Here is a 14,724-nt window from a genome sequence, read left to right as displayed (position 1 = left end):
CAAATGTCCATCAACTGATGAATGGATAAAGAAGATGTGGTTTATATACACAATGGAATACTACTTGGCAATGAGAAAGAGTGAAATCTTGCCTTTTGCAACAATGTGGATGGAACTGGAGGGTATTATGCCAAGTGAAATAAGTCAGTCAGAGAGAGACAGATACAATATGTTTTCACTCATAGGTGGATCCTGAGAAACTTAACAGAAGACCATGGGGGAGGGAAAGGGGGTGAAAGTTACAGAGAGGGAGGGAAGCAAACCATAAGAGACTCTTAAATACAGAGAACAAACTGAGGGTTGATGAGGGGAGCACCGGGAAGAGGGGAAAATGGGTGATGAGCATTGAGGAGGGAACTTGTTAGGATGAGCACTTGGTGTTGTATGTAAGCAATGAATCATGGGAATCTACTCCCAAAGCCAAGAGCACACTGTAAATACTGCATGTTAACTAACTTGACGATAAGTTATATTTAACATAAATAAATAAATAAATAAATAAATAAATAAATAAATAAGATAAGTAAAAAAATAAATTGCTGCTTGGATATACTAAGAAAAAAATCATTACAATATACTTCTAAATATCACAATAATTTCTACAGACTGCATACAGTGAGCTATGAAAAATAATTTCATTATATAATGCAGTAATAATTTTATATGCTACATTATTGAGAACATTCCTCATAGGAGAAAACCTCTATTTGGACTAGATGTTGTTAAGAGCCGAATATGCAGCATTAAATATTATATCTGATGAATGAAAAAGTATTCCTCAGACTAGATTTTGGTTCCATTCATTTCAAACCTTGTTTCTTCTCCACTACCAGCATACTTCCAATACCCAGATGCACTGGGAAAGTTCACATCATGATATGGCATCTGGCCATGCAACATTCACTCTTACTACTGAGTGACATGGCCTATTAAGAGTTAGGATTATTCATGCAAGTCACGTTACACTGAGATGGCTAAAAATAATATACATGGAGATGACTGCAAGCTACATAAACACATCCTGTTAAACATAAATGTATCCCTGAGCCAATTTCCCATTAGTTGGATCCCAAAGATACCCATAGCCTCTGCAGCACCACCAGACAAAGAGAAAGAGGGTAGAAGTGAGAATGAAAGAGACAGTGGCTTTAAGCAATGGTGCTGAAAAATATCTTACTATGTTGGCTTTTCAGTGCGAGTCCCTAAAGCTTAGCATCATCAGCATTACAGCCTATGTTCACACCTGTACTCTCTATTCTGCCTCTCATCTAGATGCTTCGTGCCATACAAAACACTTCTATGCCTCTCTCTGAATACACTTCCCAATACAACCTACCCCTGTTTCCTCACCTGAATTTCCTGAGCCTTTTCCCATTATATGATTCTTTCTTGTGCCCTGGGATCTTGCTACTCAAAGCATGGTGAATGGACCAATAGCCACAGGAGATTTCTTAAAATTCAAAATCTCAGGTCTCACACAAATCTATTGAATCTGAATATATTTTTTTAATGTTTATTTATTTTTGAGACAGAGACAGAGCATGAGTGCGGGAAGGGAAGAGAGAGAGGGAGACACAGAATACAAAGCAGGCTCCAGGCTCTAAGCAGTCATTACAGAGCCCGATGCGGGGTTCAAACTCTCGAACCATGAGACCATGACCTGAGCCAAAGTCAGACGCGTAACCAACTGAGCCACCCAGGAGCCCCTGAATATATATTTTGTAAACAAGTAACACTATCACTTCATACACTTTTGGGTTTGAGAAGCATGTCCTAGTCGCCACCTCCCCACCCCTCTCCCCCACTACACACACAAATTCCATGGAGATGGAAGAACACTTACTTTACTCTAAAGGGAGTTTTTCTCATTGCTAACTCAATGCCCAGTCAAACCCAGGTTTTTCCACACCCCTGACAACATGCTTATCACCACCGTTTCACGAAAACCATCTCCACTTCTCAGGCTCCAGGAAGCATGAACTTCCCTTCTTTGTAATTCTTCTTCCTTCTTCTAGACATCAAATCGGTTATCATCATTTGGTGACTAAGCAGGCAATTTGGCTCAGTCTTGGAAGGTCAACAGTACTAATAATTGCTTCCACAGATACATTTAAACATTTAAGGGTGCAGCACTGATATCACATTTCTTATCCTTCATCTCACGATTACCCACATTTTGATGATCTGCAAAACTGTTGACCTCATGTTTCTACTCAATCCAAGCCACATAAGTATTATTATTTCAGGCAAATGTTGTGGTCTTCTCAGTTATTTTTATGTGTTTTGAAGTCAAAACCAATGTGGATGATGCATTTGAGCCCAGTGTAGTATTTGACACGTTGTAGCTTTCAAATAAGGCGTCTGGCTTAATAAGGTAATAATCTGACATTTCTCTGATGACTGAGGAACATTGAGGGCTGCAGAATTAACACTTCAAATTAAATTCTTACTGAATATGATAGAGAGCCAAATGTTTTATTATCATTATTATCATCGAGTGTGCATTTCTTGTCACCATGTGTCTCACACATTTTTACTGGAAAGAACAGTGTTTTCTGTCATTTTTTATATTGCATTTTAATACAGAAAATTCAGTGTGATGAAAATGGCATGAGTCAGAAGTGCTGTTTACCAGTCCCTGAACAGTCATCTATTAGCTGTGTGACTCGGATGCAGTTAATAACCATCATTTATCCTGTTTCCTTATGTGAAAGAGAACAATAACAATGCCAACCTCATGGATTTGTTATTTAATGACATAGAGTATATGGGAAAAGCTTTAAAATCTAATATAAAACCTCGATGTATTTTTCCTCAATTTATTATTATAAATTATGATCTTTGATATTAAAATTTGCATCATTTTATCTTAGAAGTATGGTGGCATTTAGTACTAGTTTCAAGAGTAAACAACAACCAAAAATGTCTAAAGTCTGGAATTGGGCCATGGTTGTATAGCTACTTGTAATTTCCACTCTACAAGTGAACCATGGAAATTTCAAAATCAACAAGGGAGTTTTGTGCAATGACTTGGATGATTAAGAAAGATTAAAATTCCTCTAAAAATTAGATGGAGGGTGTGAGCCTTTCTCAGTTTGTTCTTTGAAGAAAGAGGTGTGTTGCTTGAGATTGAGAATGATGATGAGGCAATGCTTACTTTCAATTAGCCCTAGGCCTCTGGACTTTCCCAAGAAAATTTATCAAAAACTGTATGCAAGAGTTATAGAAGTTGGACAGTGGAAACAAACAAACAAAGAAAAGAAAGAGCAATGGATTTAATGTGTCTGTCCTGCCAAAATTCATTTATGTTGAAATCCTAACCCTCAGTGTGATGGTATTGGAAGTAGGGCCTTTGAGAAGTGATTAGATCCTCCAGGAGAGGAGTAGACACCCCATTAATGGGATTTGTGCTCTTATAAAAGAAACCCCAGAGATCTTCCTCACCCTTTCTGCCATAAGATAGCACAGCTAATGAAATGTGAGTGGAAGTGATACCCATCAAGGCAGAAGTTCTAAGGTATTGGCAGGATCTTGGCTACATCATGTTTTTCCTCTGCTAGTGAGCCTCGCAAGGGTTACAGATATTGGCTGCTTGGTCAGTCTACCTACCAAAGAAGGATGACAACAGATGGAGGCAATACTCCTAGATATCCCACAGTGATAATCGAGCAGGATACAGAAATAAACCCAAGTGGTTTTCAGTTCCTTGGATTTGGAAATTATTGTATAAGTCAGGGTTCTCCAGAGAAACAGCCATAGGACATATATGGAGAGATTTATTTTAGGGGATTGGCTCATGTAATTATGGAATCTGGCAATTCCAAAATCTAAAGGGCAGGCTGGTAGGTTGGAAATTCAGGTAAGAGTTGATAAGAGAGTCCTGAGTTGAAATCCACAGGACTAGCCAGCAGGCTGGAACCTCTGGCAGTATTTTTATAGTAGAGACTTGAGGCAGAATTACTTCTCCAGAAATCCTCAGTTTTTGCTCTTAAAGCCTTCAATTTATGGATATCTGCCACACTATGGAAGACAATTTGCTTCAGAGTCAACTAATTGAAATGTTAATTATGTCCACAAAATACCTTCATAACAACATCTAGACTGGTTTCTGACTTAATAACTGGGCACCATAGCCTAGCCAAGTTGGCACATGAACCTAACCATCTTGGTTGTTTTTTACTATAGCATAATCTACCTCAGCTTGACTGATAAATTTCATTTGTTGAAAAAACCCTAGAAGTTACAAAACAATATTTAAAAATAACAATTACCCCTATTTTACCATAAAGATCTGCTACAAATATTTCATTGTACTTGATTTCAGTCATTTTTCCTATACACTAAAAAAATTCCAATACTTAAAAAGAAAACAGTCAAAAGCATATAATGTACCTGAGTGGTTTAAATGAGTAAAAAGAAATCCAGTTTTATATGACCTTTTCTAACATCCAATGTATTAACTCATAAAAATAAACATTTCACTAAGTATATACATACCACTTACACAATCAATAATTTTTATTTACTACATTAGATTTCCCCTATATTTAGCCATTAACTACAAATTCAGCCAATCTCTCCTAATCATAAAATTGCAAATCAAATATACTAGATTATTTCAAATGTTTTAATCATCTTTACTGTCAGAAAAAAAATTCACACTGGTTATTATTATAATCATAAAATCCACCAACACACTTTAATTCATGTTAAACCTATTTTTAAAATGCTAAATATTGTGAATTTCTATTTACTTCTCTATTATCTTTTTTTTAAACTCTGATTCTGATTACTTATTCCTCTAAGAGCTATAATTTTACTTCCCCAACCTAAAGATAGGGTTGGATTTGGGGCAGAGGATGATAAGTAAAGATGTGTAATGATGTCCAAGTCTTAGGTATTTCAAGAAGATTCTACCTATGCTCATTATCCAACTAAGCAGGTCTTGTTTTTTGATTTTGACTGTTAGAATTATTAGCTCTGGCCAACTCTACAGCGTTTGATTTGTGTGTATATCTGTGTGGGTGGGTGGGGAGTACACAAGTTTTGTTATCATCATCAACCTGACTTTTATGGAAAGCTTATTTGATAGGATAGCCTGGTAAAGGTCTGTTTTGCCAATGTGTTTCTCAGTGTCTTGATCTTTTTTATATACCAGATATAACCCCCCCCCCTTTTTTTTACAATTGCTTCTTCTAAATGGGTCCTGTTCAATTAAGTTTAAAGGTATTTCTTAATTATTTCACTGAAATTATCATTTTTCTTCCTTATGAACCAGTATGACTTACACTGTTACCTCATAAGCACTGTTCCCATAGCTAAAAACTCTTCTGAAACATAATTGTCATGACTTCATAAAATTATGTGGTAAGAACACAACATAGTTTTGACAATTTTTATGTATATCACAAAGTGGACGTTGATGTTCTATGGTGTTTCTTTGCTAGCAATTTTCAACATACCTTTTTATGTAAAATAAAATGTCAACTAAAAATACCTAATGGCATTTATTAAGATATAATACTAAAGTTTTTATTTTTCTTGGATTTTTTTGTTTGTTTTGTTTTGTTTGTTCATTTTACTAAATTGACTGGAAGTTTGAAATTGTTTAGTATTTACTAATGAGTCTTAATTCAAATTCTATGTGCATAATAGGTATAAATGTTAATAAATGCTTTAAAATTATCATTAAAATAAAACAGTGAAAAGAGAAAAAATCCAGTTTTGAACAATTAGAAAAAAATTGCACATAACTGAAAAGATATGGAATAAATGTAATCTCCTCTATACAGCTACATATTTTAGAAGCCATAATGAAACACCAGTAGGAAATATTTAGAACTTGACAAAATAGTTCTGAAATTGATCTAGAAGAAAAAATGAACTAAATAAGCAGTTATAGTACATTAGTAATCATAGCCATGTATTAAAATTCTCATTTCATGTCATACCTCAATGATCATTAGGGAAATGCAAATCAAAACTACAATGAGATATCCCCTCCCACCTTCAGAATGGCTGAAGTTAACAAGAAACAATAGATGTTGGCAAGGATGTGGAGAAAGGGGAACCCTCTTGCACTGTTGGTGGGAATGCAAACTGGTGTGGCCACTCTGGAAAACAATGTGGAAGTTCCTCAGAAAGTTAAAAATAAAACCACCCTATGATCCAGCAATTGTACTATTGGGTATTTACCCAAAGAATACAAAATGTACTAATTCTGGGTGCCTGGGTAGCTCGATCAGTTAAACATCTGACTCTTGATTTCGGCTCAGGTCATGATCTCACAGTTCATGGGTTTGATTCCTGTTTCAGGCTTCATGCTGACAGTGCAGAGTCTGCTTTGGATTCTCTCTCTATCCCTCTCTCTCTCTGCCCTTGCCCTGCTTGCATGCATGGGCATGCATGTGCTCTAAATAAATGAATAAACATTAAAAATTATAATAATTATAGGGTGCCTGGGTGATTCAGTCAGTTAAGCTCCCAACTCTTGGTTTAGGCTCAGGTCATGATCTTATGGTTCATGAGTTCAACCCCACGTTGGGCTTTGTCCTGACGCTGTAGAGTCTGCTTAGGATTCTCTCTCCCTGTCTCTCTGCCCCATGCCTGCTCATACTCTCTCTCTCTCTCTCAAAATAAATAAATAAATAAACTAATAATAATAATAATAATAATTTTATTTTTTTAAATGTTTATTTTTGAGACAGAAGGAGACAGAGCATGAGCAGGGGAGGGGCAGAGAGAGAGGGAGACACAGAATCCAAAGCAGGCTCCAGGCTCTGAGCTGTCAGAACAGAGCCCGATGCAGGGCTCGAACTCACGAACTGTGAGATCATGACCTGAGCTGAAGTTGGACACTTAACCAACTGAGCCACCCAGGCACCCCTAATAATTTTAAAAATACAAAATATTCTAATTCTAAGAAATAACGTGCATCCTGATGTTTATAGCAGCATTATATACAGTAGCCAAACAATGCAAACAGTCCAAGTGTCCATTGACTGATGAATGAATAAAGAAGAGGTGAGATACATATGTATGTATATATACATATATATAATATGCTATTATATTATACATATATATAATATGCTATTATATTATATATACATATATATGTATGTGTGTGTATATATATATGCATACATATATAATATTCCATTATATTACTCAACCATAAAAAAGAATGAAATCTTGCCATTTGCAATGACATAAATGGAGCTTCAGAGTATTATGCTAAGCAAAATAAATCACTCAGAGAAAAACAAATACCATATGACCTCACTTACATGTGGAATTTAAGAAATAAAACAAACAAGCAAAGGGAAAAAGAGAGAAAGAGGCAAACCAAGAAACAGCCTCTTAACTATAGAGAACAAACTGATGGTTGCCAGAGGGCAGCTGGGTGGAGGGAATGGGTAAAATAGGTGATGGGGATTAAGGATGTGATAAGCACCAGGTTTTGTGTGGAAGTGTTGAATCCCTATTTTGTACTCCTGAAACTATTACACTCTATGTTAACTAACTAGAATTTAAATAAAAACTTAAAAAAAAAACCCAAAATCATAAACAAGTTATACATTGTCATGCCTACATTGATTGAAATTGATCATGGCAACATTATGAGATTTAAAAAAGCAGTACATTTTTCAAATGGAAAGTAACTGTATGAAGATATGTTGTTAAGTATACAAATTAATATTATGGGAATAAAAATAAAATATTATGGGAATGGTAAAGGAAAAGAAAAATAGATCAGTTACAGAGGTTAAATTGTTATATAAGAGGTGGATTATTCAATCAATGGTATTGGGACAAAGTCTGGATATCTGGGGACAAATGAGCAAATTATATTCCTACATCATGGTTTATATCAAAATAAATCCTACTAAGTATAAAATTAAATACATTTTTAAATAAAAGAATAAAATGCTAAGAGATATTATTAAATATTTGTACAGTTTCTAAGAGGACACTACTTCCCAAGTGTTCTATATCTAAAACCAACTGTGGAAACCCCAAAAAGAGTATTAATGTATTTAACATACGAATTTATAAAAACTTAAGTATATCTAAAAATAATTTTTGAAAGTTAAAGGCATAATCTTCAAAAGTGTCAAGATTTTGAAAGCTAAGAATGATGGGAACTGTCACAGATTGGAAGAGACCAAAGAGACATGACAACTAAGCACAATGTGGGATCTTGGAATAAAAAAGACATTAGTGGAAAATGGATAAAACCCAAATAAATTCTGTATTTCAATATACTTTCACCAAAGTTAATTTCTTAGGCTTTTTTTTAAACCATTGTTCTGTAGTTATGTAAGATAGTAACATAAGGGAAGCTGATTTGGAAGCTGATATCTTTAATGTGTAAAGGTGTCCTTCAAATCAATACAGAAAAGGAATACCCTAATAGAGAAATGATTCAATGACACCAACAGGCATATCACAGAACAGTATATAAATGGATAATAGATACATTAAAATCTTCAATCTCATCAATCAAATAAATGTCATTATAATGCCATTTTCATCCATAAAATTGCAGATTTCAAAATATTGTAGAGGTGCCTGGGTGGCTCAGTCAGTTGAACGTCTCTGACTCTTGATTTCCGCTCAGGTCATGATCTCACATTTTGTGAGTTTGAGCCCTGTGTTGGGCTCTGCACTAGCAGCATGGAGCCTGCTTGGGATTCTCTCTCTCCCTCTCTCTCTGTCCCTCCCCTATTCACGTGCGTATGCATGGTCTCTCTCTCTCTCGAAATAAATAAACATTAAAAAAATAAAATAAAAATATTGTAATATCCCATTTTAGTAAGGATGTGGGTAAATATAAAATCTTATGCTCTGCTAGTAGAAGAAATTAATATCATATTTTAAAGTTTTTTAATGTTTATTTATTTATTTTGAGAAAGAGAAAGAGAGCACATGCCCACCCAAGAGTAGCAGCGGGGATAGGGGGTTGGAGGGGGGAGGAGCAGGGGAGCGGCAGAGAGAGAGAGGCAGAGAGAGAATCCCAAGCAGATTCCATGCTCAGCTTAGAGTCCCACACAGGGTTTGATTTCATGAGAGCAAGATCACATCCTGGCCCATATCAAGACTCAGACGTTAAACCCACTGAGCCACCCATGAATGTTCCACCAAGAATGTTCTTTTTCTTTTTTAATTTTATTTTAAGTTTATTTATTTAGAGAGAGAGAGACAAAGATCGTGCAAGCAGGGGAGGGGCAGAGAGAAAGAGACATAGGGAGAATCCCAAGCAGGCTTTACACTATCAGCATAGATCCCTACACGGGGCTGGAACTCATGAAGCCATGAGATCATGACTTGAGCCCAAACCGAGAGTCAGATGCTTAATTGACTTAGCCACCCAGGTGCCCCACCCCTCATCTTTTTAAGTTCATTTTGGAATTATGTATCCAAACCTTCATTGTCTCAGTGATTTGTCCTAAGGCAATAATCACTGATGGACACAAACTTTTAACCCCAATAGTGAGGCATTTATAATAAGAACAAATGTTGAAAGAGCTTCTAAATAGCTTCTAATATATAACATAAATCATGATTGAACCATTCCTGGAACACTAGATAATAATTAAAAGTGAAATTGAAAACTTTAACTTTGTCTTCAATTTAATGGTTAAAGTATTACTGAGAGGAAGACAAGAGAACACAGAAATCCTAGAGCAAAGCAGGTTAGAAAATGAACAAATAGCAAATGTATTGTGAGTTATAAAGGACAGAATGAGAGTAAGACATGGTTGGATTACAGTGACTCAGAACTGGTCCATGCCTGGAGAGATCCAAGGCACGGATGCTTGATAACTGATATGTATGGTGAGGAAACACAGCTGAAAGATATCAGGCTGTATAGCAGGTAACTGGGGACAGTGCTTAGCACTAAATGGCCAATAACAGATAGTCCTTTTTAAAATTATTATCATCCCGTTCATCATTGTCTTAATTACCATGATCAAATTGAGGCTCAAAAAAGTCAACTGACTTGCTCAAGGCCACCCAACTAGAAGAGAATCCCTGCTCTGATTTGAATTCTAATCTATTTCTCCAAGTCCTTTTACTCTGCTGCTGGTTTAGAAGATTTGGGGGGTTGGAATACCGCATCAGAATGCAAAATATGAAGTGTTGCAACTCCACCCAATTTGGGAATCTGGAATTCCTGTTCCAATACATTTTTATAGCAATCCACAGATGTTGTTTAGCACTAAGCATGAAGAACATGGGAGAGGGTGGCCAATGGCCAATGGAAATAACTTACACTTAATAATTGTCATTTAGAAATTTTTATTTAAAATGCTGTTACTACTCTGGACAAGAAGGTGGATCTCATACTTATCATTTCTTTCCTCAACCAATAAATAGTTCATGAAAGTGTACCATGATACTACCATGATAAATTAGACCCATGATCCCTGCTTCCAGGTAAATCAATCTATTCCTAGTTGATTTGTTTGTTCACATTTTTCCTCTTGTCATTCTTTCTTATTTTTACTGGTTTGGTCAAATGGTTTTTCATTAAATCTTGTAATTTGGGATTTTCAGTGTACTCTTACATCCTATTTATAGTTACCTTTCCTTTCTGGACATAATATCTATTATGGACACATATTTAATTATTATTTTCAATGAGGGAGGCTATTCCCTTGATCAAGATGTCTATTTCATCAGTGATTTCTCTCTTTCCCCAATATAGCTGGGCCATTAAAGGTGTTTCCTTCCCCACATTCTTCCACTCTATGAAATCTATAAAAAGCAACTTACTTTTTCCCTATACCTACCCATAAAACTCTAGACTCTGCTGTTCTTTTAGGACTTTTGGCTTGAGACAATTATGAAGGTTTCCCTTGTAGTCTACCCTAGTTTAATAATTATTTTGTCCTTGAATTCCTCATTCCCAGTCACATTCTGATTATCCACTTAGATTTTGATTATAACTATTGCAAAACCTATCACACTTCTCTTCACCTCATATTCCACTATCTTGAACCCTCAATTTTGATTTCTTTGATTTTTGCTTAGAGTTCCTACATAAATATTCCTTCATATGGGATGGATGAGTGGTATGTATTCTTTGATATCTTGAATATCTTGACATATCTTTTTCTTATCCATACAAGTAAATGCTACACTTGGGTTGCAACCATTTCTGCTAACTTTTCTGTATGTACTACTCCACCATTTTCTAGCTTCCATTGTTTCATATGAAAATAAGATGCTGATTTGATTTTCATTCTTTATAAGAAAATTATGTTTTTACCAAAACCTTTATCTATCATCACCATTATACAGTAGGTACCTTTCCATCTTCATAATCAGTCATTAATTTATTTTTGCTGTTTTTGTTTTTGTTCAATTATTCTCTCCCCTCCTTTCGAAATCTCATTATTTTAGCCTGTTAGGTATCCTGGATCTATTCCCTGAGACTCCTTTTCATAAAAGTGCCCATCTTAGTATTTTTTATTTATTTTGAGATATTTATGCCAAAGCTCTAGCTAAAGTCACAGCCATGACCCTCATCTTCTTCTATTTGACTAGATGTGTTTTTTTCCTAAGTCATGTTTATTAATATAATAAAGTTGGGATATTGTATTTGACTTCTTAAAGGTGATTGTTTACATTAAAAAATAAGTTATTGTCTCTCTCCTTTAGCGGTACCATTTCTCTGGGAACCATATGTTCTGTGTCTTCTGTTTGTTCTCTCTCTCTCTCTCTCTCTCTCTCTCTCTCTGTCTCTCACTCTCTCTTGCTGAGTTTATTTGTCTGCTCATTGGAACTGGGGACTAGCTGGTCAGGTCCCCTAACTGGCAGAAGTTCTTTGGCAATAGGCACAGAGGTCTCTCTCTACACAGGTGCTGTGAGCCTAGAACTGGCATCAGAAGAAACCCTCCCTTGCTTCACTATCTCCCAGGCCACCAAGGCTGGCAAATTGGAGTTGGCACTTTCCCAGGCCAAGGGAGAAGAGGAGATGAAAGTCCTTTCCTGGCACAGGAGAAGAGGAGATGAAAGTCCTTTGTTTGGCTTTGCCATAGCTCCTAATACTCAAAACATGGTCCCTAGCGCTGAATGGAAAAGCGAAAACTTTCAGGAGCTGGTTAGAGAACTCAATGATGCCCCACTTGTTTCAAATTACTCCCACCAGTCAGACTGGATTCATGATTTGAATGTTATGTCTCAGCACAGACATATTCACTTGTTACATTGTATTACGTCTGATTGAGCCCAATCTGCCTAAAATGATGACTAATAAAGTAGCATACATTAGTGTAACATGTAGTATATTCAAGGAACACAGGAGTATAAAATCGTCATGTTCCACAGATCATCTGTGATTCAGAATGGTAATAATACTTTCCAAGGTCTGTAAGATCCTGTATTTATAACTGATAGATTTTGTCAGTAATGAACAGATTCCTGGGAAGCCAACATCTAAAACTTTGTCATTATTCCTGTAATATATTTCAACTCAAGATCCCAACTCATATTTCATCAATGATTGCCTTCAATCATAAAAAGTATAATTTTAGGGGCACCTGGGTGGCTTAGTCGGTTAAGCATCCAACTTCAGCTCAGGTCATGATCTCACGGTTTATGAGTTCAAGCCCCACATAGGGCTCTGTCCTGACAGCTCAGAGCCTGGAGCCTGCTTCAGATTCTGTCTCCTTCTCTCTCTGTCCCTGCCCCCCACCACTCACATGCTCTGTCTCTCCGCCTTTCCCTTTCAAAATTAATAAACATTAAAAAAATTGTTAAGTATAATTTTAATAGGTACAAAGTGTCTTACAAAATTGAACTTGAGCTCTGAGACATACAAATATAGGGTCACAGTTCTGAACTCAATGGAGCATCTCCAAATTTATTCACCAAGTCTCCTTTTCCTTCAATCTTATAATTAGGCATTATAAAGTTCTCCATTGTTCAGCTTTTCCTTATCTATGGAAAGGGCATATTATGATGCATTTTATTTCCTTTTGTTTTACAATGTTTTGAGAAGTCAAATTGGGATCTTTTTTAATATGTATAATTTAAATAATCTAATATCTTTCATCCAGTGAAGGACATAATAGAGCAAACTTATTGGAATACATTTAAATGTAAGTAATATATTTGATAACATGTTAGATCACTAGAACCCATCTGGAGCCGTTTGTAATATTCATAAACAAGTGCAATATATCACAAGATGACAAGAGCCCACAAAAGGATGATAAAAGCCTAGACAGAGCCTAAAAGAAGATACATTTTTAGTCTTTACTACTCTCAACTCTTCTGAATATGTTCTAATCATTATCTGTTATGGGATTTAGATTGTTTTGGTGATTGGAGAGGGACAACTTGTAAGATATTTGGACATAATAATAACTAAATAAAACTAAAAATTTAATCAAAACCACTTCAAAATAAATTTGCTACATTTCTTTGCCTTCTTCCATGAAAGTGGTATGTAAAAATTTCCTTAAGATTTCTCAAGCCACTCTGAACTATCCTGTATTTTATACAGTATGACCACAAGAAAGACATGCTTGACAGGTTTTTCTTGGCAGTACAAATATGATGCCTTTGATTTATTCATAGGGTCCCTTAAGCCATTGACCAACATGTAGCAGCCCCTTCCATGCCCTTTGTTGCTCTCAAAATCAAGTATGCCACAGAACTCTCACTATGTTTCCAGTATCCCACCATATTTTAAGCCCTATTTCCCTGGACATGTCTTATTGTGCAGGTACAGAAATCACAGTCCCCATGGTGGGTGGGAAATGGGAAGTAGAAGAGTACAAGGGCGGGGCGCCTGGGTGGCGCAGTCGGTTAAGCGTCTGACTCCAACCAGGTCACGATCTCACGGTCCGTGAGTTCGAGCCCCGCGTCAGGCTCTGGGCTGATGGCTCAGAGCCTGGAGCCTGTTTCTGATTCTGTGTCTCCCTCTCTCTCTGCCCCTCCCCCGTTCATGCTCTGTCTCTCTCTGTCCCAAAAACATAAATAGACGTTAAAAAAAAATTAAAAAAAAAAAAAAAAGAGAGTACAAGGGCAAGTTTGGTGTTACACCCCTTCCCCATGTTTCTGACCATAAAGATTCCCCTTGTTCACTCCCAGCACTGTATTTGTTCAAGGTGAGACCTCAGCCTTTACCTTCTGAAGCACTGAAGCCAGGAAGAGCTATAAAATTTACTGAGTCCAGATGCCTCTTCTTACCTAGGAGGAATTTATAATCCAGAGAGGAAAATTCATTAGCTCAAGTTCACAAAACCATACTTTGGTCAGCACTACAACCTGGGTCTTCTTTTAATCAAATCCTCTTTCTACCACTCTCATGCCTTCTTGTAAAGGGAAAAAAAAGTGAATTAACATATTCCCTATTCTATAAAAATAATTTTAAATTATGATCTTATAGCTTTGAAAGTTGGGATTTGGGGATCTCACTCCCAGTTTCTTACCTCCATCCCCCACAAAGCTAGTGTAGCAGGTATTCGACAGAAAAAGTATCCTCCACTGAACCCCCACTTCAATATTTATTGCTATTTATAGAAGGATTTGACCCAAAAGGAAGATGTCATTTTACCAGGAGCACTAGCCATTTAGTTTCTTGACCCTACAAATGTGTTTGAAGGAATAACTCACTGTTAAGTCATGAGCATTGGGGAGCTTCCTGAGAAGCTAACAACTTGAAAAGGGATACTTTTCTCTGAGGATTGAACTTCTTTTAATGGA

General features: G+C 36.3%; 1 long non-coding RNA gene across 1 annotated transcript; it reads left to right on the top strand.

Annotated features, from left to right (window-relative positions):
• Positions 1 to 9,575: 9,575 nt before the first annotated feature.
• Positions 9,576 to 13,411, top strand: LOC147576587 (uncharacterized). Its single transcript, XR_015240952.1, has 2 exons — positions 9,576 to 9,880; positions 11,871 to 13,411. It is a non-coding gene; the product is annotated as an uncharacterized LOC147576587 (long non-coding RNA).
• Positions 13,412 to 14,724: the final 1,313 nt, after the last annotated feature.

The sequence above is a fragment of the Puma concolor genome, chromosome D1 (assembly GCF_028749965.1).
Source record: "Puma concolor isolate L17-30 chromosome D1, mPumCon1.1.hap2, whole genome shotgun sequence".
Classification (NCBI taxonomy): domain Eukaryota; kingdom Metazoa; phylum Chordata; class Mammalia; order Carnivora; family Felidae; genus Puma; species Puma concolor.
This window is presented reverse-complemented; position numbering and strand designations above follow the sequence as displayed.